Here is a 23,346-nt window from a genome sequence, read left to right as displayed (position 1 = left end):
CTTTAACCAGCAACACATTTTCAGCTCTCATCTCCAGCATCTGCAGACTTCACTTTTTACTCTTTGGTAAGTTGGCCCATTGCTGATATTGGTGTCCTTGTTACATTCTAATTGTTAAACAGTTATTTTAACTTTGTTAATTTTTTCAAAATCCCAAATCATTTTCCCATGATTGGTTATCCAAACTGTAGGCTTTTCTTCATAACTAGGTCATTTTTTTTGCTGACATCATCATTTGCTGACAAATCCTTCCTGCATCCTCTGTGTGATCCAGACCTGGATACATTGTTCTAACTGAGCTAATCAGTGTTCTGGAGTCTTCTTTTAAACTAATCAATTTTTTCATTCTAGTTTTGAACACTTGAGTGTTTGAACCATAAATACTCTACTCCTGAGCTCCTTTGAAATTTTATTACCTTGTTTATTTTTTGATTCATCTCATTTTTCTGCATTAAATCTCAGCTGACATCTATCTGTCTTTAGGTGGTCCCTGATTTACGAGATACCAATTTAGAAATATTCATACTTATTAATGTAGTCCCATGTAGGGGTGTATTGAAATCTGTTTTTAAAGATCAGACATGTGAATTTTGCTCCTGCTTATGAATGGGTATTTTATATTGTAATGTATTGTCTTCTGACTTGCGTACAAATGATGTCAAGGGCTGTCACTCTCACCTAAATTCTGTAATTTAGCTGTTTTGTCCATGTTTGGACCAAGACTGTAATGAGTTCTGGAGCTGAGTTGCCATGACGGAACCCGAACTGGGCATCACTGACCATGTTATTGCTGAGCAGGTGCTGCTGGATAGCGCTGTTGATTAAATCTTTAATTGGTTGGAGTCATAGAGATATTCCACCCCAATCTAGTCCCACCTGGCCCACATCCAGTCCCACCTGCCAGCACCTAGCCCACATCCCTCCAAAGTCTTCCTATTCAAATTGCCATCCAGATGCCTTTTAAATTGCAATTGTACTAGCCTCCACCACTTCCTCTGACAAGCCCATTCCACATACGCACCACCCTCTGCATGAAAATGTCCCTTAGGTCTTTTTATATCTTTCCACTCTCACCCTAAACCTATGCCTTCTACTTTTGGATTCCCCCACCCAAGGGAAAAGACCTTGTTTCTTTACCCTATCCATGCCCCTCATGATTTGATAAGCCTCTATAAGTTCATCCCTCAGCCTTCAACATTCCAGGGAAAACAGCCCCAACCTATTCAACCTCTCCCTATAGCTCAAATCCTTCAACCCTGGCAACATCTTTGTAAAAAAGTTTGTGAGAAGATTTGTAGCTCGGGTGCTCGTTGTTGTGGTTCTGTTCGCCGAGCTGGGAGTTTTTGTTGCAAAAGTTTCGTCCCCTTTCTAGGTGACATCCTCAGTGCTTGGGAGCCTCCTGTGAAGCGCTTCTGTGCTGATTCCTCTGGCATTTATAGTTGTGTGTCTCTGCCGCTTCCGGTTGTCAGTTGCTGTCTGCTGCAGTGGCCGGTATATTGGGTCTAGGTCGATGTGTTTGTTGATACAATTTGTGGATGAGTGCCATGCCTCTAGGAATTCCCTGGCTGTTCTCTGTTGGCTTGCCCTATAATAGTGGTGTTGTCCCAATCGAATTCATGTTGTTTGTCATCTGAGTGTGTGGCTACTAAGGATAACTGGTGAAGAAGAACACCTATACAAGGTATTCACCAAAAATGAATACCTGTGCAATTTCATCAACAGATGCCTAAGGGAAAGACAACGGAACGAGGACATGCCGCAACCCAAAGGACTGGCCACACTACCATACATCAGGAGCATTTCTGAACTGACAGCCAGACTACTGCGACCACTAGGACTCATAACAGCACACAAACCAACAGCCACAGTCAGACAACAACTGACCAGTACAAAGGACCTGCTTGATACCCAGCATGAGCAAACCAACGTAGTGTACAAAATCCCATGCAAGGACTGCACAAAACACTACATAGGACAAACAGGAAGACAGCTAACAACCCGCATCCATGAACACCAACTAGCCACGAAACGACACGACCAGCTATCCTTAGTAGCCAGTGTTGTAACTGTACTGGAACAGCTTGGCTAGCGGAGCAGCAAGTTCTGGAGGACAAGTATTGTTGCCAGAATGTTATCAGGGCCTGTGGATTTTGCAATATCCAGTGTCTCCAAACATTTCTTGATATCACATGGAGTGAATTGAATTGGCTGAAGACTAGTATCTGTAATGCTAGAGGAGGCCGAGATGGATCAGAGACTTGGCACTTCTGGCTGAAGATAGTTGCAAAAGGTTCAGCCTTATCTTTTGCACTGATATGCTGGGCTCTTCCATCATTGAGGATAGGATATTTGTGGAGCCTCCTCCACCAGTGAGTTGTTTAATCCTCCACTGCCATTGGTGACTGGATGTGGCAGGACTGCATCTGGTTATAGGATTGCTTACTTCTGTCTATCACTTGCTGCTTATACTGTTTGGCATGCAAATAGTCCTGTTTGGTGGCATCACCAGGTTGACACCTCACCCCATCTTCAGGTATGCCTGTTGCAGCAGCTGGCATGCTCTCCTGCACTCTCCATTGTATCTGGGTGTTCCCTGGCTTGATGGTAGTAGTTGAGTGGGGGATATGCTGAGCCATGAGGCTACCGATTGTGCTGGAGTCCAATTTTGCTGGCGTTGATAGCCCACAGCACCTGATGGTACCCCAGTCTTGAGTTTTAGATCTGATCGAATCCTGTCCCATTTAGCACAGTGATAGTGTCACACAACATATGGACGTGATTTTCAGTATGAAGGCAGAATTTTGTGCTGTGGCCACTCTTAGTGGTACTGTCATGGAGTGATGCATCTGCAGCTGGCAGATTGGTAATGATGAAGTCAAGTATGTTTTTCTTTCTTGTTGATTCACTCATCACCTGCTGTTGACCCAGTCTAGCAGCTATGTCCTTTAGGACCAGAGCAGCTTGATCTGTGTACTGCTGCTGAACCACTTTTAGTGGTGGACTTCAAAATCCCCCACCGAGGTGCATTTTGTGCCCTTGCCATCCTCAATGCTTCCTCCAAATGTTATTCAATATGGAGAAGTACTCATTCATCAGCTGAGGGAGGACTGTACTTGGTAATCAGCAGGAGGTTTCCTTCCTCATGTTTAGCCTGAAGCTACAAGACTGTTCATGGAGTCTGGAATCCATGTTGAGGACTCCCAGAGAAACTCCCTCTTGACCATAGACCACTGTGCCACCACCTCACTAGGTGTGTCCAGCTGATGAGACAAGACTTAGCTGAGGATGGTATTGGTGTTGTCTGGAAAATTGTTGTAGGATATGACTCCATGAGTATGACTGTGCCAGGCTGTTGCTTGCCTAATCTGTGAGACAGCTCTCCCAATTTTGGTACTCGCCCCTAGATGTTCAATGAGGAGGATTTAGCAGGTTCGATAGGGCTCTTTCTGCTGTTATGTTTTCCGGTGCCTAAGTTGATGCCAGATAATCCGTCTGGTTTCATTTCTTTGAAACTTTGTAGTGATTGGTATGACTGAATGGCTTGTGAGGCCATTTCAGAGAGCGATTGAGTGTCAACCACATTGCTCTGGGTCTGGAATCACATGTAGGCCAGACCAGGTGAGGATGGCAGATTTCCTTCCTTGAAAGACATTAGTGAACTAGACGGGTTTTTCTGACAATCGACAACAATTTCATGGTGATAAGTGGATTTCTAATTCCAGATTTTGTTTTTATTGAATTCACATTCCACCATCTGCCATGGCGGGATTCGAATCCCGGTCCCCAGAACATTAGCTGAGTTTTTGAATTAATAATCTAGCAATAATTGATGTTCATGGGATGACACGAAATTAGAACAGTTAATTAGCAACAGGTATATGTCTATCATTCACTTAGGTTTTCCAGTAGTGAAGTTATTCTAAATTCCTCTTTCTTTCGTTTGTATTTTTAACTGTAGTCATAGAGTCATATAGCACAGAAACAGGTCCTTCGGTCTAACCAGTCCATGCCGAACATAATCCCAAACTAAACTAGATCCATCTGTCTGCGCCTGGCCTATAACCTTCCAAACCTTTCCTATTAGATCTATTCAAATGTCTTTTAAACATTGTAATTGTACCCGCAACCACCACTTTCTCAGAAAGTTCATTCCACACATGTTAAAAATTTGCCCCTCAGGTTTTTTTTTAAAGTGTCTCTCCTCTCATTTTAAAAATGTACTCTCTACTCTTGAAATCCCTTGGTGTTTAAATAAACTATGTTTTGCTTAATGTCAAGTAATTTGACCAATCACATTGTATCTGGAACATAGCACTGTGCACCTACCTTTAAAATAAGGAACTATTAGGGGCTAGGCTACCGCTTTAAAATATCTTTTAATTAGATTCAATACAGTGTGAAACAGCCCATTTAGCCCAACCAGTCCACACCAGTCACCCGAAGAGTAACCCACCCAGACCCATTCCCCTCTGACTAATGCACCTGACACTATGGGCAATTTAGCATGGCCAATTCACCTGACCTGCATATCTTTGGACTGTGGGAGGAAACCGGAGCACCTGGAAGAAACCCACGCAGACACTGGGAGAATGTGCAAACCCCACAGAGACAGTTGTCCGAGGCTGGAACCGAACCAGGGTCCCAGGTGCTGAGATGCAGCAATGCTAACCACTGAGCCACTGTGCCGTGCCGCCCAAACTCTTGATGGAGTCTGGTCTAGTCCATAACAAAAAAAAACGCTGTAGTCTTGTGATGGAGCAGCAGTGAATGGCATTAACTTTGTGTCAGTACAAAGGCAATGCTGTTGTCCATCCTCCTCACTGCAGCGCAGCCAAAGAAGTGTGTGTGAGCTTCTCTACAGAGCAAGCAGCAAAATGTTCAAGTACAACACCTCAAATTCAGAATCATGGCAACCTTAACCTCTGTTATTGAGCTACAATGTCCAGACGATAAAGGTTTACCAGACTGATTCCTGGATGACAGCATTTGATGTATAGGGAGAGACTGGATAAGTTATGATCATGTTTGCAGGAGTCTAGAAGAATGAGGGAGGATCTTATGGAAAGCTAAAAGGTCCAGCAGGATTAAACAGGAAGAATTTTCTTGATGACTGAGGAGTGTAGAATCGGGAGTTGCCGTCTAAGCATCTTCAGCCTTTTTGGATGAAGATGAGGTGAAATTTCTTCCAACAGTGGGTAGTGAGCTTATGGAATTCTCTAACATAGAAGATTGTTCAGCGCCAAGACACAGGAAGGTTTAATTGAAAAGAATATTTAATAAACCTAAAGGGAATCAGAGAACAGAGGTATGGGGTATTGGAGAGAAAGAACAATAATTGAAGTGTGAAAATAAGGGGTCAAAAGTTTATGTAGAGGAATGCAGCAGACTTTAGAACCAGTGAGAATAATGATTGTGAAAAATGAAAGCTTAAGGCATTTTTACCTAAATTCATGCACAATTAGTAACAAGACAGATGAGTTGACAGCACACAGAATTAAATCGGTGTATCTTGGTAGCTATTACAGTAATGTTGTTGCAGGGTGACCAAGACCAGGAACTTTGTTTTCAAGGATGCTTAATGTTCCAGAAGACTGAGCGAAAATCAAAACGAGTTAGAGTAGTTTTGTCAATGGAGAAGGGTAACAGTGCGTTGATTGAGTAGTGATAAAGGTGGAAAAGATCATGATGAGGAATCATTTTGGGTGAAATGTTAAGGCCAAAAATTGATGGGTGGGAGTTATCTATAGGCCCATGAAGAGTTGCTTCCCTGGAGGACAAAGTATAAAAATCTGCAAATAATGGAGGCATATCAAATGGCCTTTATTAATAGTTCCGGAACCAGGAGGTTATGCTGCAGCTATTCAAAGCTCTGGTACGGTCACACTTGGAGTATTGTGTACAGTTTTGGTCACCGTATTATAAGAAGGATGTGGAAGCTTTGGAAAGGGTACAGAGGAGATTTACTAGGATGTTGCCTGGTATGGAAGGAATGTCTTATGAGGAAAGGCTGAGTGCCTTGAGGCTGTTCTCGTTAGAGAGAAGGAGGTTGAGAGGTGACTTAATAGAGACATATAAGATAATCAGAGGGTTAGATAGGGTGGACAGTGAGAGCCTTTTTCCAAGTATGGGGACGCCAAACACGAGGGCACACAACTTTAAAGTGAGGGGAAATAGGTATAAGACAGATGTCAGAGGTAGTTTCTTTACTCAGAGAGTAGTAAGGAGATGGAATGCTTTGCCTGCAACGGTAGTAAGTTCGCCAAGTTTAAGTGCATTTAGGTCATCATTGGACAGGCAAATGGATGTACATAGAATAGTGTAGGTGGGATGGGCTTTAGATTAGTATGACAGGGCGGTGCAACATCGAGGGCCGAAGGGCCTGTACTGCGCTGTTATGTTCTATGTTCTAATTGTCATGGATGATTTTAATCTTCATATTAACTGGACTAATTAGTTGGGCAAGAGTAACATGGAAGACCAATCTGTAGACCAAGATTGTTGCCTAAAACAATTCATGCGGAATGTACCTGCGAACAGGTTATTTTGAATCTAATAACATGTCAGGCAAGGATTAAAAAGAAAGCTTGCAGTTAGGGATCATAGGGAAACATAGGATGATTTGAGCTAATATTATGCACCAGTCTTTCCAGTAGAGGACAATTTAACATCTTAATGATTGAAGATAGGTGAGGTGCTAATGGGAGGAAAGTTCTTGTATTAGTCTCTATCATGAGGGACAAAGTATTTGTCAAACTAATGCAGGACACAAGTCACCAAGACTTGATGGGCTGTATCGAAGGGTTTCAAAGGAAGTGTCTGTAGCAGTTGTGATGCATTGATCAAAATATTGCAAAACTCACTCCAATAGGGTTTCAGTAGATTAAAGACATGGTAATGTGACATCATTGTTCAAGAAGGGAGGGAGGCAGAAAGCAGGAAATGTCCTTGTTCAAGAAAGGAGAGGCGCAGAAAGCAGAAATTGACCAATTAGCCAAACATCTATTGTTGGGAAGATGTTGGTGTCCATTTTTAAGGGACAGATAACAGGGTGTTGAGAAAAACTTAATACAGTCAAGCAGAATAAATATGGCTCTGTGTGAAATGGAAGTCATGCTTGACAAATTTGCTAGAGCTCCTTGAGATATACAAGCAGATTTAAAAAAGAAGAATTTATAGATGTAGTGTAGACTTTCAGAACATACAGAACTTTCAGACTCTTCACACACGAAGAGTTAGTACACAAAATAGAAGCTTAAGTTCTTGGTGTTAATGTGAATTGATTAAAACACAGAAGACAGAGTCAGGATTAATGGTTTTAAAATTGGATTACAAAACTGTAACTAGTGGAGTGCCAGGAGGCTCAGTGTTCGACTCGGAGTTATTTACTATCTTTATGAAAGATTTGGAGAAAAAGGCAGAGTGTTCTGTATTGTGTTGAGGATATATGAATTTGCAAGTTCGGAGAGGTAGGTTGAATAAATGTTCAGCACAGAAGAGTTTTTTTTGTGCATGAAACACGAGAGGTGAAACACAAAATATAAAAGCATGCATTTGCAGAAAATTATTAAAAAGACAAGTTATTCTGCCATTTTGTTTTTAGAGTTCAAAAGCAGGGAAATTCACTAAATTCAAGAGATTCATGAAGCTGATTCCTAGGAGGAAGGATTGACTTATTAAACTAATGATACCTTTATCTCTTAGAAGAATGAAGGGTGATTACGCTAAGAGGGCTTGACAGGATAGCTGTTCAGATGTTTCCTCAAGAAGGGCAATCTCAAACGAAGGGACATAGTTATAGAATAAGAGAATGGAGGAATCTCTCATCGGAGAGGGTAGTGAGTGTCCAGAATTCTCTACCCCAGACAGTCATGAAAGTTAGATTACTGGAAGTATTTAGAGAAGTAGATTTTTGAAATAAAAACAAAAATTGCAGGAAAAGCTCAGCAGCTATGGAAGCATTTGTGGAAAGAAATCAGAATTAATCTTTTGGCTCGAATGAGCCTTCCTCAGAAGGGAAGGGATATGCCACCCGAAATGTTAGCATCTGTGGAGGGAAATCAGAATTATCAGACTAAGAATGATAGCTACTAAACTAGAATGAGCTCTTCTTCAGGAATTCCTGAAGAAGGGCTCATGCCTGAAATGTCGACTCCCCTGCTCCTTGGATGCTGCCTGACCTGCTGCGCTTTTCCAGCAACACATTTTCGGTGTAAGCCTCCTTCTTCCTCCTTACAAGACATTCAACCTCCCTTCAACCAAGGTTCCCTCACACGACCATCTCTTTCCTGCCTGACAGGTACAGAAAATGCTCTTGTACACACTTAACAAATTCCTGTCCATCTAAACCCTTAACACTATGGCCGTCGCAGGCTATATTTGCAAAGTTAAAATCCCCTACCATAACCACCCTGTTATTCTTACAGATAACTGAGATCTCCTGACAAATCTGTTTCTCAATTTTCCTCTGACTATTAGGGGATCTATAATACAATCCCAATAAGGTGATCATCCCTTTCTTATTTCTCAGTTCACCCAAATAACTTCCCTGGATGGATTTCCAGGAATATCCTCCCATAGTACAGCTGTAATGCTATCACTCATCAAAAACACCACTCCCCCTCCTCTCTTGCCTCTCTTTCTATCCTTCCTTTGGGATTTGTATCTTGCAACATTAAGCTGCCATCCCTGAGCCATGTTTCTGTAATTGCTATGATATCCCAGTCCCATGTTCCTAACCATGCCCTGAGTTAATCTGCCTTCCCTGTTAGGCTCCTTGCATTGAAATAAATGCAGCTTAATTTATCAGAACCTCCTTGTTCTCTGCTTTGTCGCTGCCTGCCCTGACTGTTTGACTCGCCATTGCTCTCAATTGTGCCAGTCTCAGATTAAAATTGCGCGTGTGCGCGCGCACGCGCACACACACACGCACACACACACACACACACACACACACACACACACACACACACCTTTACTAGTTTAAATCTTCCCAAGCAAATCTCCCTACAAGTATATTAGTCCCCTTCCAATTCAGGTCAAATCTGCCTGTCTTGTACAGGTCACTTCTACCCCAAACAGCTTCCAATGATCCAAAAATGCAAATCATTCTCCCATACACCAGCTCCTCAGCCATGCATTCATCTGCTCTATCCTCCTATTCCTACCCTCACTAGCTCGTAGCGCCAGGAGCAATTCAGATATCACTACTCCCAAGGACCTCCTTTTTAAATTCCTGCCTAACTTTCTGTAATCTCCCTTCAGAATCTCAACCTTTTCCCTTTTTATATCATTGGTTCCAATGTGGACAGTGACCTCTTGCTTGCCCCTCTCCCCCTTGAGAACATTCTGCATCCTCTCTGAGACATCCTTGATCTTGACACCAGGGAAGCAACACACCATTCTGATTTTTTGCTGCTGGCCACAGAAATGTCTCTCTGTACCTTGGACTAGAGAGTCCCTTAAGGCAGTCGATCGATTGGAACTGGACATACCTCTCATTACATTAGAGCCAGCCTCAATGCCAGAGACTTGGCTGTTCGTGCCAACATTCCCCTGAGAATACATCACCCCCTACATTTTCCAAAATGCATACTTGTTTGAAATGGAGATAGCGCAGCAGGTCAGGCAGCATCCATTCCTGAAGAAGGGCTCATGCCCGAAACGTTGATTCTCCTGCTCCTTGGATGCTGCCTGACCTGCTGCGCTTTTCCAGCAACACATTTTCAGCTCTGATCTCCAGCATCTGCAGTCCTCACTTTCTCCCTGAAATTGGGGTAGTCACAGAAGACTCGTGCACTAACTGCCTACCTCTCTTACCTTCTCTGGAGTTAACTCATCTATGTGACTGTATTTGTGACTTCTCTCCCCCCCCCCCCCACCTTATAATTATCATCCATCACATCCCCATGACCTTGTAAATTCCTCTTTGCCTCTAACTGCCTTTCCAACCGATGCATTCGATCTGATAGGATTCGCAGCCAACGACATTTATTGCAGATATAATCCTCAGTAACCCGTAAAATCTCCCTAAACTCTGACATCCGACAAGGAGAGCACATCACTGTACTAAAAGCCATTTTTGCTCCTTCACAATCTACAGACCCAGAAAATAACACCATCTTATATCTCTATAAATCACTGCTCCAGGTTAAATTAACAGTTATGGCTTATATTTTAAATTTAAAAAAGAAATATAGCTCAATAAAACATATAATCAAGGAAAAGACCCAGTATACTCACTACTGCAGACTTTTTTTAAGGCCATGCTTAAAACATCCACTTATCTGTCTCTGTGCTGTGACCTCTCCCAACAGGATCCTCCAAGATCAGTTGTGACTTTCACTGTTTTTTAATTTTCCCAGGCGCATTCTGATGTCCAGCGATACATGAATTCAACACCACAGGCAGTAACTGTTAACCCCGTCAGTTAGCAATGTGGGTTTCTTTACAGAGTAAATCCAATAAAGTTGAAATAAAATGACATAATGAACAGCAGGTTAACCCAATGATATTTTCTGGAAAACAAAGGTCTCTTCCCAAGGTTAACTAGAATGGTTAGTAATGTCCTATCTAGCTTAGTAAATTCCATGTTGTGAAGGGTCCATTGTTCTGCTTTATCTTAATTCAGTTAGCTCAGCAAGGAATGCAGCCTTTGGCAGCCATTTTAATCATAGTGTTAATTTGTTGCTTGAAGCCATTTTGTTGTTACTTTGCATTAAAAAGCCATTTTATTATTAATAAAAGCATGCATAAAATGGTTACTCCTGACAATGGTCTAATTCCAGATTTTAAATCCTCACTTGAGCTCCTATTACTTATGTTCTTCTCTCTGACAAATTACAACTGAAAGCCATGCAGAAATAGTGGAAGAATAGTGGAAAACCCTAAGCATCCCAGGCACTATTATAGCACTAACCCTACCTGTGATATAGTTTGCAGATGCAGCTTCATATTATTATGTCACCTCAGGATCCACAGCTCCGGAGTGTGTGAAAGTCATCCTTGATTTGGGGATTTCCAAAGAAAATATAGTATCTCCTTTCTCTGTACAGCAAGGATCACCCTAGTGAATCTTCTGTGAACTGTTTCCAATGAAATATCTTTCCTTAAATGCATTCTCTAGTAAGGGTCTGACAAACACTTGGTACAGTTCAGCAAGACTTCCCTACTCTCATACTCCAACCTATTTGAAATGAAGGGGGAAATATTACATTAGTCTTTCTGATTACCTGCTGCACTTGTGCGCTAGCTTTCAGAGTTTCATGCTCAACTCCCTTTGAGTTGCAGCTGTCTGCAATTTTTCTCCATCTAATAGAAGATTCTTTTTTATTCCATTGTCCTTTTATACTCTCTCCTAAAATTAACTTCACATTTTTCCACATTATATCTATTTGCCAACATTTTACCCACTTACTTAACCTATCACCACCAGAAGTGACTTGACAGCATGAACACGTGCACCTAACACAATACTGACTGCGATACAGATCACTCCCCAGTGTGCAACCCTTGATGTTCTATTTCAAAGCAGTAATAGAAGTCCTTATCAAAATGTCAGTCTTAACATCTACCAGACAAGGATCAACAGTTTATGAACTCAACTGTTTAGGCATTCCTTAAACAGTGCAGAAGCAAAGTGAACAATACTTCACGATGCCATTTACAATACTAACCTCTCAATATTCAGTAAGCAAGAACAGAAAATGCTGATTGAATTATATCAGTTAAACTGAATTTGTTATTGAAGTCAATGCGTGATGAGCTTCCCTACAGTGAGGAAACAGCCCCTTCGGCCCAACAAGTCCACATTGATCCTCTGAAGAGTAACCCACCCAGACCCATTTCCCTCTGACTAGTGTACCCAACACTATGGACAATTTAGTATGGGCAATCCACCTGACCTGCAAATCTTTGGACTGTGGGAGGAAACCGGAGCACCTGGAGGAAACCCACGCAAACACTGGGAGAATGTGCAAACTCCACACAGACAGTCGCCGAGGCTGGAATTAAACCCGGGTCCCTGGTGCTGTGAGGCTGCAGTGCTAACCACTGAGCCACCATGCCGCCCTTGACTGAATGAGTGTTTGATTTACTGAATTAATGAAAGAGTGTGGTGCTGGAAAAGCACAGCAGGTCAGGCAGCATCTTTAGATTACTTACAGTGTGGAAACAGGCCCTACGGCCCAACAAGTCCACACCGACCCGCCGAAGTGCAACCCACCCATACCCCTACATTTACCCCTTACCTACCACTACGGGCAATTTAGCATGTCCAATTCACCTGACCTGCACATCTTTGGACTGTGGGAGGAAACCGGAGCACCCGGAGGAAACCCACGCAGACACGGGGAGAACGTGCAAACTCCACACAGTCAGTCGCCTGAGGCGGGAATTGAACCCAGATCTCTGGCGCTGTGAGGCAGCAGTGCTAACCACTATGCCACCGTGCTGTCCACCTGAGGAGCAGATTTGACGATTCAGGCAAAAGTCCTTCATCATCCCTTCCTGAAGAAGGGCTTTTGCTCAAAACATCAATTCTGCTGCTCCTCAGATGCTGCCTGACCTACTGTGCTTTTCCAGCACCTACTCTAATCTCCAGCATCTGCAGTCCTCACTTTCGCCTTTTTATTGAAGTCACGTGATCAGTTCATTAAATATAACAGCAATCTGAGCAAGAAGATTCTGAAAGCATTCATAGCTGTTTAAAGAGAATGGATTTCCCGGTACTCAATGAAAGATGTTTACAACTTTGAGATTTTCAGAGAAAATTTAACATGAGAAACACATATGATGGAAGCAAAGGAAGCAATAGATCCATCAAAGAAAACTTGGAAATATCCCCTTTGAAAAAGTAAAGGGGTGGAAAGAGGTGATGATGGCTGACTACAATAAACAGTTGGGACAGTTGTAGTCTGAGCAAGGCAGGGCTGATGAGATGGCTGATGAGTGGTAAATGTAATTCAATCCCAAGAAATGTGAGGTGATGCCACTGGGCAGGACAAACGAGGCAATATGATGAATGGTAGGTGGATAAAGTGGTTAAGGTGGCTTAAGTATCCTTGCCCTTAATTAGTTGAGGCTTAGAATTTTAAGTGCAGGAATGCTGTGCTGGAACTGTACAAAATGTTGGCTACGCCACAGCTAGTGTTGTGTGCAGTTCTGGAATCCACTTTACAGGGGGTATGTGACAGGACTGGAGAGAGTGCAGAGGAGATTTACCAGGATATTGCTTGGGCTGGAGAGTTTCAGTTAAGAAGAAAGATTTGACAGACTGAGGCTGTTTTCCTTACACCAGAGGAGACTGAGACAGGATATGACTAAAATGTATAAAATTAGGAGGGGCATTGATAGGGTAAGTAGAAAGAAACTTTTCTCCTTGACGAGGGATCAATGACTGGGGGCATAGATTTAAGATAAAGGGAGGAAGGTTTAGAGGAGACGTCAGGAAAAATGTTTTCACTGTGTGGGTGATTGGAATCTGGAACTCTCTGACTCTAAGTGCAGTAGAGGCAGAAGCCCTGACAACATTTAACAATAATTTAGATGTGCACTTGTGATACCAAGGCATGCAAGGGTCTAGGCCAAGTACTAGAAAATGGGATTAGAATAGTTTTGATTAGGTTAGATTGCTTACAGTGTGGAAACAGGCCCTTCAGCCCAACAAGTCCACACTGACCCGCCGAAGCGCAACCCACCCAGACCCATTCCCCTGTATTTATCCCTTCACTTAACACTACGGGCAATTTAACTTAGCCAATTCACCTAACCTGCACATTTTTGGACTGTGGGAGAAAACTGGAGCACCCAGAGGAAACCCACGTAGACATGGGGAGAATGTGCAAACTCCACACCTGAGGCAGGAATCGAACCCGGGTCTCTGGCACTGCGAAGCAGCTGTGTTTGTTTTTGACTGGCACAAATGCAATGGGCCAATATTCTGTGCTGTAGTTCTCTATGTCCATGGCTATGGCTCTGTAACATAGTCACCAACAGGGCTCTGAACATTACGAAAAGCCTGTCTGTCATAATGGAGTTGAATATTGTGTCTATAAGCGGAGCCGCAGCAAAGTTTTTAATTCCCTTGCTATAAGCAAAGCTTCTGATGCTTACTGTAACCCTTAAGAAAAAAACAAGGGTAGCCACTGCAATTACCATCTCACTGTGTGGATCTACTATGAATTCCAATGTGGTTTCAGCACTGGAAGCCTCGCATGGACATGTGAGGTGGATTTCTACCTGAATACCAGATACACATAGAACGGAATGAATAAAAACAAAGAATTGCAGGTATAGTTTGGATTACATATCAGCTTGAGTACTAGCCACAAGATGTAAGTTGGACATCAACCCGAACACGAGATGCATTTACAGTATTGTTTAGCCATTACATGAATACTAGATACAATCAGTGAAGTTTAGATATCAGCTTGAACACAGGAGTTTTACTGTACGCTTTGTAAAGCAACCTCAGTCCCAGGCACAGACACAGTCGAGAGTGTGTTCTGGAAAAGCACAGCAGGTCAGGGCAGCATCAGAGGAGCAAGAGAAATGTTGATTCTCCTGCTCCTTGGATGCTGCCTGACCTGCTGTGCTTTCCCAGCAACACACACTCTAGACTCTGACCTCAAGCATCTGTGGTCCTCACTTTCTCCTAATAGATACAGTGCAGTTTGTATTTTCAGCCTAAGTACTAATACAGTGTATTATAGTGTAATTTGTATATTGGCTGGAATACCAGTTATAGTGTGAACTGATCATCAGACGTGTATTTTCAGTGTGGTTTGTGCATCAGTTATCGTTAGTGTGGGTTGGCTATCAGCCTGAATACCAAATACAGGTACAATGTGGTTTATGTATCTATCTGAATACAGGATATTTTGCAGTCTGGTTTTTATATTAGCCTGAATGACAGATGTGATTAGTGTCGCTTACATAGCAACTTGAACACCAAATACTGTGTGGTTTGTACATCAGTCCGAAAATCAGATATCGGTACAATACGTCAGCCTGAATATTGGATACAGTTGCAGTGTGGTTTGTATATCCCCCTAAATACCAGATACTTTGAATGCTTTGTATGTGAGCTTGAAAGCAAGGTATGTTTAAAGTGTGACGTGACTATTGATCTTAATACCAGATACAGTTACAGTATGGTCTGTATAGCAGCCTGAATATCGGAGACTGAGACAGTTTGAAAACTGCAGTGAATACTACATTGTGTTATGATGCAGTTTGTAGATTGCTCTGAATTTCATGGATCAAAGCAAGCAAATGGGGCAAGGTTAATTGTGAAAACTGGGCAGGGGGGAAGGTACCTATGAGAACGATACGTAGGTGGCGATGGGGGAATGGTGATAGGTCAGACAGAATGGTGAAGTGGATAAATGGGAAGGAAGATGGACAGGTAGGACAGGCCATGAGGGCGGTGCCGTGTTGGAAGTTTGGATCTGGGATAAGGTGAGGGAGGGAAAATAAAGTAACTGGTGAAATCCACGTTGATGCCATGGGGTTGGAGGGTCTCAAGGCAAAAGATGAGGCGTTCTTCTTCCAGGTGTTGGGTGGTTAGGGAGCGGTGATGGAGGAGGCCCAGGACCACGTGGGTGGGGAAATTGTAGTCTTTGAATAAGGAGGTCATCTGCTGTGTTCTTTGATGGAACTGGTCCTCCAGGAGCAGGTGCGGAGGAATTGGAAATAAGGGAAGGAGATTTGACAGGAGGCAGGGTGGGAGAAGGTGTGGTTCAGGTAGCTATGGGAGTCAGTGGGTTTTTAGAAGATGTCTGTGTTGAGTTGGTCACTGTTGATGGAGATGGAGAGGTCCAGGAAGGGAAGGGAGGTGTCCAAGATGGTCCTAGTGAGTTTTAGGTCGGGGTGGAATGTATTGGTGAAGTTAATAAACTGTTCAACCTTCTCGTGAGAGCACGAGATGGCGCCGATGCAGTCATCAGTGTAGTGGAGGAAAAGATAGGGAATGCTGCCAGTGTAACTGCGGAAGATGGACTGTTCCACGTAACCCACAAAGAGATGGCACAGCTGGGGCCCATGCGTGTGTGTAGAGCTACCCCTTTGATCTGAAGGAAGTGGGAGCATTCAGAGGAGAAATTATTGAGGGTGAGGACCAGTTCAATCAATCAAATGAGAGTGTCAGTGGAGGGGTACTGCTGGAGACATTGGGAGAGGAATAAACGGAGTGCTCGGAGGCCCTTGAGATGGCGAATAGAGGTACATTGTGACTGGATGTCTATGGTGAAGATGAGCCATTGGGGGCAAGGGAAACAAAAGTCTTGGGGGACATGGAGGGCATGGGTGGTGTCCCGACTGTATGTGGGGAGTTCCTGGATCGGGGAGATAGGACAGTATGTGGGGATGAGTTCAATGGGGCAGGAGCAGGCCGAGACGATGGGTCAGCCGGGGCAGTCAGGCTTGTGAATCTCGGGTAGGAGGTAGAACCGGGCAGTGTGGGGTTTCCGGATTATGAGGTTGGAAGCTGTGGGTGGGAAATCTCTTGCTCCTTGGATGCTGCCTGACTTTCTGCATTTTTCTTGCACCACACTCTCAACTACTAGCCTGAAGACCAGATTCAATAATGTTATGGACTGACTAACAGCACAAATATCAGTTCTAGGTACAGTATGGTCTGGGTATTTGTTTGATTGTATCATCTGAAAACCGGCTGAATCGCAGATATAGTTTAATGTGGTTTGTATATCAGCCTGAATAGCAGGTACAGATAGAAAGGTTTATATATCGGGAGTCGGATAGCCTAGTGGTATTACTGCATAGAGACCTAGGTAATGTCCTGAGAACTGAAATTTAAATTCCACTATAGTGGCAGATTCAGTAAAAGAAATGTCTGGAATTAAGAATTACTGATAATCATGAAGCCTTGTCGATTGTTGGAGAAACCCATCTGGTTCACTCATGCCCTTCAGAGAAGGAAATTTGCTAACCTCAAATGAAATTTAATGAAACCAGACAGATTACCTGGCACTGACCTAGGCAAAGACAATGGCAGAAACAGCCCTGTTGACTCTGCAAAGTCATCCTTATTAGTTTCTGGGGAGTACAGAGGAACCTTGATTATCCAAACAAGATGGGCGGGCAGTATTTCATTGGGATAGTTGATTATTCGGATAACTCATCCATTGCCTCCCCTGTGGGACTTGGAGTTTTCTGAAATTTCCTTTTTCCTCTCTCTGCCTGCCTTGCTGCCTCTCTGTCTCAGGATTTTTTCTGAGCAGACAACCCTTGTGTATAAGGGAGCTGCAGCATTGCTGAAGCCTCTCCCTGCCACTGCTTCGCTTTAGTGGGATTGACAGAGTGAGCGCTTGCTGAGTCTGCTCCCCATTCAGGAGACTAGGCAGCAGCACAATGAATCAGTAAATTCCACCACCACCCCCCCCCACCCCAGCCATATGCTTCCAACTCTCCACATTTTCAGTCAGCAGATGGAATGAAATCTCCCGAGTGGGACTCTAGAACAAAATGAAGTAATGCAATGAAGACGGCAGCCAGACTGGAACATAGCACATGCGTGCGCACAACTTTTTAGATTTAGATTATTTATAGTGTGGAAACAGGCCCTTCAGCCCAACAAGTCCACACTGACCCTCCAAAGAGCAACCCACCCAGACCCATTCCCCGACATTTACCCCTTCACCTAACACTATGGGCAATTTAGCATGGCCAATTCACATAACCTGCACATTTTTGGACTGTGGGAGAACAGGCCCTTCAGCCCAACAAGTCCACACTGACCCTCCAAAGAGCAACTCACCCAGACCCATTCCCCGACATTTACCCCTTCACCTAACACTATGGGCAATTTAGCATGGCCAATTCACATAACCTGCACATTTTTGGACTGTGGGAGGAAACCTGAGCACCCGGAAGAATCCCACACAGACACGGGGAGAATGTGCAAATTCCACACAGACAGTTGCCTGACGCGGGAATTGAACCCGGGTCTCTGGCGCTGTGAGGCAGCAGTGCTAACCACTGTGCCATGGTGCCGCCCATTTTTTTGTTCCTGGATTTTTTACTGCAACTTTTTGAGAAGTTCCCACTTTGCTTTGTGCAGGACAATGTTGGAGAGATTATCTGGCTAAGGGCGGTTTGTATGGTAGGGTACACCCCTATGTGGAACTCCAGGAAAGGTGGGAGGAGGGGAGAAGTGTGCATGTCTCGAAACCTAGGAAGCCCCCAATGCTTGCTGTGACCTCCTGGTTAGACAGAGCTGCTGTTATATCTTTTTTAAAAAAAAAAGCACATTTGCAAACTGGCCTCTTTTCAAATCTGGAGACTTCAAAGGCGCTGTTGAGAACGTGAAAAGCACAAACCAAGTGAGAGAATTCCAGCCTCTGGTGTTTTATTTTCCATTTGTTTGCTGCTCAGAAGCATGTATTGGGGTTGTGTGAATTAGATCGAGATTTGTGTAAAACCCATTTTTCTATTTCCTCAGAAAGCTGCCAGTTTTCACATCCGCCAGTTGCAAAGTTAGGGGACTGCTGCAAAGCTGCTCTGTGTGTGTGTGTGAGAGACCCAGAGATTTGTTTTATTTTTAATTATTCCTGAAAATCTCTTGAGAAAGAAAGATAACTGTTAACTTTTAGTGTTCTTGCAAGTGCAGGACTGTTAATTTCAACATCGCAGATGTGAAGCCTTTGTAATGAGCTGGTGTGTTCTTTATTTGAGAATATTCAGTGCTCTGAATTTCCCCAGATTGTCATTTTGTTGTCTTCATTTGGAGGGAGAGGGAGTGAGGTCAGTCATTTAGAGATGGTACCTGGGCTCCCGTTGAAGTCCAGGACTGTTCTCAGCAGCCTTTCAGTAAGTCAAATTCACTTCTAATCATTATAAACTAAAGACACTAGTGTTGGTAACACCTCTTTGATGTAATGTTTTTATGGGATATTGAGATCTTCTTTAGATAATCTGAAATTCGGATAATTGATATTTGGATAATCAAGGTTCCTCTATAGTGGCAAAATTGGGACAGCTGTCTCACAAACTAGTCAAGCAACAGCCTGACATTGTCTGTAAGGTATTATTCCATGAGTCTGACTATGTCCCAGGTGCCACTAGCACCATCCCAGTATACGTCTGATCCCACTAGCAGAACAGACCCATCAGAGAATAAAGAAAATTACAGCACAGGAGCAAGCCCTTTAGACCTCCGAGCCCTCACCTCGAGTTCAGATCCTCTATCTAAATCTGTCGCCTATTTTCCAAGGATCTGTATCCCTCTGCTCCCTACCCATTCATGTCTCTGTCGAGATCCATCTTAAATTATGTTATCGTGCTCACCTCAACTACTTCTGCTGGCAACGTGTTCCAGGTACCCACCCTGTTCTGCGTAAAGAACTTTCCATGCATATTTCCCTTAAGCTTTTCTCCTGTCATCTTGAACTTGTGACCCCTAGTAATTGAGTCACCAACTCTGGAAGAAATTTCTTGCTATCCACTCTGTCTATACTTCTCATGATCTTGTTGACCTCAATCAGGTCCCCCCTCAACCTCCATCTTTCTAATGAAAATAATTCTAATCTACTCACTCTTTTCATAGCTAGCATCCTCCATGCCAGGCAACATCCTGGTGAACCTCCTCTGCACTCTCTCCAAAGCATCCACATCCTTCTGGTAAAGTGGCGACTAAAAATGTATGCGGTATTCCAAATGTGGTTGAAACAAAGTCCTATACAACTGTAACATGACCTGCCAACTCCTGTACTCAATACCCCGTCCAATGAAGGAATCACAAAGTATGCCTTCTTGGCCACTCTATTGACCTGCGATGCCACCTTCAGGGTACAATGGACCTAAACACCCAGATCTTTCTGTACGTGAGTTTTCCCCAAGGCTTTTCCATTTATCATAAGTTCCTTCTAGAATTGGATCTTCCAAAATGGATCACCTCACACAGGTGGCAGCACAATGGTATAAGGTCTGGAGGTAGTTGCCTTGGAGTCCTTATCATTGACTCTCAACCCCTTGGAGTCTCATGGCTTGAAAACCCCTGCAGATTGCCATTTACTGTTCTCCCTTGGCTGTTGAATTGGTATTCCTCCATGTTGAACAACACTTGGAGGAAGCGCTGAGGGATTACAAGGCAACAAAATGTACTCTGGACAGGGGATTTGAATGTTCACCACCAGGAGTAGCTCAGCAGCAGTACTTCTGATTGAGCTGTTCAGATCCTAAAGGACACAGCTGCTAGACTGAGTGTGCAACAGGTGGTGAGGGAGCCAACAAGAGGGAAAAGCATATTTGACCTTATCCTTACCAATCTACCGGCTAGAGATGCATCTGTTCATGACAGTATCGGTATGAGTGACCACAGCACAGTCCTGTGGAACAAAGTCCTGCCTTCACATTGAGAACAACTTCCATCAGGTTGTGTAGCATTTATCACTGTGTAAATGAGACAGACTTGGAATAAATGCCAGTCTTCAGCTAATTCATTTCATTCCATGGGATATAAGGAAGTAGTTAGAGACAATGGGTACTCAAAGGCTATAAGCCCTGAGAACATTCCGGCAATAGCACTGAAGACTTGTGCTCCTGAAGTTGGACCTTCCCTAGCCAAGCTGTTCCAATATAGTTATAACACTGGCATCTACCTGACAGTGTGGAAACTTGCCCAGGTATGTCCTGTATGTCAAAAGCAGGACAAATACAACCCAGTTAATCACCCCCACCCCAACCCGTCCACATTATTCTACTCTTGATCATCAATAAAGAACAGTGCCATCAGTAGTGCTGTTGAGCAGCACCTGGTCAGCAATAAACTGCTCAGTGATGCCCAGGGTCCTGCCAGGGCAATTAACCTCATAGCAGCCTTGGTTTAAATATGAGCAAAAGAGCTAAATTCCAGAGGTGAGGTGAGAGTGACAGCCCTTGACATCAAGGCTGCATTCGACCAAGTATGGCATCGAAGAGCCTTAGTGGAACTGGAACCAATTGCTGTCAGGGGCCAAACTGTCCAGTGGTTGGAGTCATACCTGGTACATATCAGTCCAGAGATGTGCAGGTTGGATGAATTGGCCATGCTAAATTGCCCATAGTGTTAGGTGCATTAGTCAGAGGGTAAGGGTCTGATGGATTATACTTCGGAGGGTCGGTGTGGACGCATTGGTCCAAAGGGTCTGTTTCCACGCTGTTGATAATTTAATCTAACATGAAGATAGTCATTTTTGTTTGAGATCAGTCACCTCAGCTCCACAACCTCTCTGCATAGGTTCATCAGAGTGGTGTTCTTGGCCAAACCATCTTCAGCTACTTCATCAATGACTTTTATAAGATCAGAAGTGGGAATGTTAGCCAATGAATACACATGCTCAGCACCATTTGTGACTCTTCAGATACTGAAGCAGTCCATGTTCAAATGCAACAGTCTGGACAGTATCCAGGCAAATAAAATTTGTGCCACAGAGATTCCAGTCTATGAATATGACTAATAAGAAATAATCTAACCACCACTTCTTGAACAGTGTTACCATCATTGAACTCTCCACTATCAACACCCTTTGGGTTACCATTGACCAGAAGTTCAACTAAACTTGCCACATAAACACAGCGGCCAAAAAACTGGGAATATTAGAGCGAGTAACCCATTTCCTGAGTTCCCAAAGCTTGTGCATCATCTACAAGACACAAGTCACGGTGTGATAGGATACTGTCTACTTACCTAGATGGGAAGAAACTGGAGCACCTGGAGGAAACCCATGCAGACACAGGGAGAATGTGCAAACTCCACACAGACAGTCGCCCGAGGCTGGAATAGAACCTGGGTCCCTGCCGCTGTGTTGCAGCAGTGCTAACCACTGAGTCACCATGCCAAGATCCTCAGACAGCACTTTCCAAACCCATGAAGACTTCCATCTGGGAACAGGGCAGCAGATATGTGGGAATGCCATCACCTTCAAGTTCCCCTCCAAGCCAGTCAGCATCCTGACTTGGAAATATATTGCCATTTCTTAACTGTTGCAGAATCATGGAATTCCCTTCCTAATGGCATTGTGGATCAAGGTAGAGCACATGGACTGTAGCAATTCAAGAAGGCAGCTCATCACCACCTTCTCAAGGGCAACAAAAGACAGGCAATAAATGCTGGTCAGCCAACGACACTCACATCCCACAAATGAACAAAGAATGAGCCTGAATACAGGAACCCTCTCTGGTTTGTAAGTTGCACTGAGTGCCAGCGACTGGTTTGGTGCAGTTTGAAAATTGCCATGAATACCTGATACAGGTTATAGTATGGTTTTCACATCAATCAGAGTTCCAGATACAGACACAGTGTGGGTTGATCAGTGACAAATGGAATTCAGTCCAGATAAGTATGAGTGGGTACACTTGAGCAGGACAAAAAAGGCAAGGAATACATGATGAACAGTTGGAACCTGGGAGACAATGAGGATTCGAGGTACCTTGAAGTGTATATCCACATAGAATAGTATGGCACAGGAACAGAACCTGCAGCCTACGATGTTGAGCCGGACATGACGCCAAATGAAACTCATCCCTTCTGCCTACCCTTGGTCCATATCCCTCCATTCCTTGCATATTCATGTGCTTATCTAAAAGTCCCTTAAATGCTCTTATTATATAACTACCTCAACCACCACCTGTGGCAGTCCTTTCCAGACTCCTACCACTTTCTACATAAAAAAACAACTTGTCGCTCACATCTCCTTTGAACTTTCCCCCTCTTACCTTAAGTGCATGCCCTCTTATTTTTAGACATCTCAACTCTGGGGAAAAACATTCTGACAGTCACCGCTATCTTTGCATTTGATCAAGTCTCCCCTCAGCCTCCACCGCTTGAGAGAAAGCAACCTAAGTTTTTCTAGCCTCGCCTTTTAGCTCATTCTCTCAAAACCAAACAGCATCCTGGTAAACCTCTTGTGCATCCTCTCCAAAGCCTCCACATCCTTCCTGTAATGTGGCAATACATATAACGCCATGGAAACATTGAAACCTCACTTAACAGAAAATTGCTTAATAGAAATAATGGGGCCAAAGGGAAAAATGGAGTTGGGGCAGACCAGCAAAAATATCACTCACAATCGCACAAAAACCACCCAAAAGTCTAATGCAAAATATAGCGCAACCTGAAAAATGATTAAAATCATATTTGTTAACAAAACAAAAGTAAATTCATCAGAATACATTTAAAAAATATAAGAAAGCTACTTTGTGTATAGTACCTCTCTCGGAAAGCTGCTCTGTCAGCAGCTGACATTGGCGCATGCGCAGAACGGCATGAAGACTGGCAATGACATTGTGCATGCACGGAATGGCGCAGGGGACTTTGGCACAGACATCGGTACATATGTAGAGTGACACAAA

At 43.5% G+C, this 23,346-nt stretch overlaps 1 protein-coding gene across 2 annotated transcripts in view; it reads left to right on the top strand.

Annotated features, from left to right (window-relative positions):
- The window catches only part of si:dkey-122a22.2 (uncharacterized), a 191,881-nt gene that overhangs the window by 63,375 nt on the left and 105,160 nt on the right, over window positions 1–23,346 (top strand). The gene's annotated exons all lie outside the window — the stretch shown is intronic.

The sequence above is a fragment of the Hemiscyllium ocellatum genome, chromosome 4, assembly GCF_020745735.1.
Source record: "Hemiscyllium ocellatum isolate sHemOce1 chromosome 4, sHemOce1.pat.X.cur, whole genome shotgun sequence".
NCBI classification, from domain to species: domain Eukaryota; kingdom Metazoa; phylum Chordata; class Chondrichthyes; order Orectolobiformes; family Hemiscylliidae; genus Hemiscyllium; species Hemiscyllium ocellatum.
This window is presented reverse-complemented; position numbering and strand designations above follow the sequence as displayed.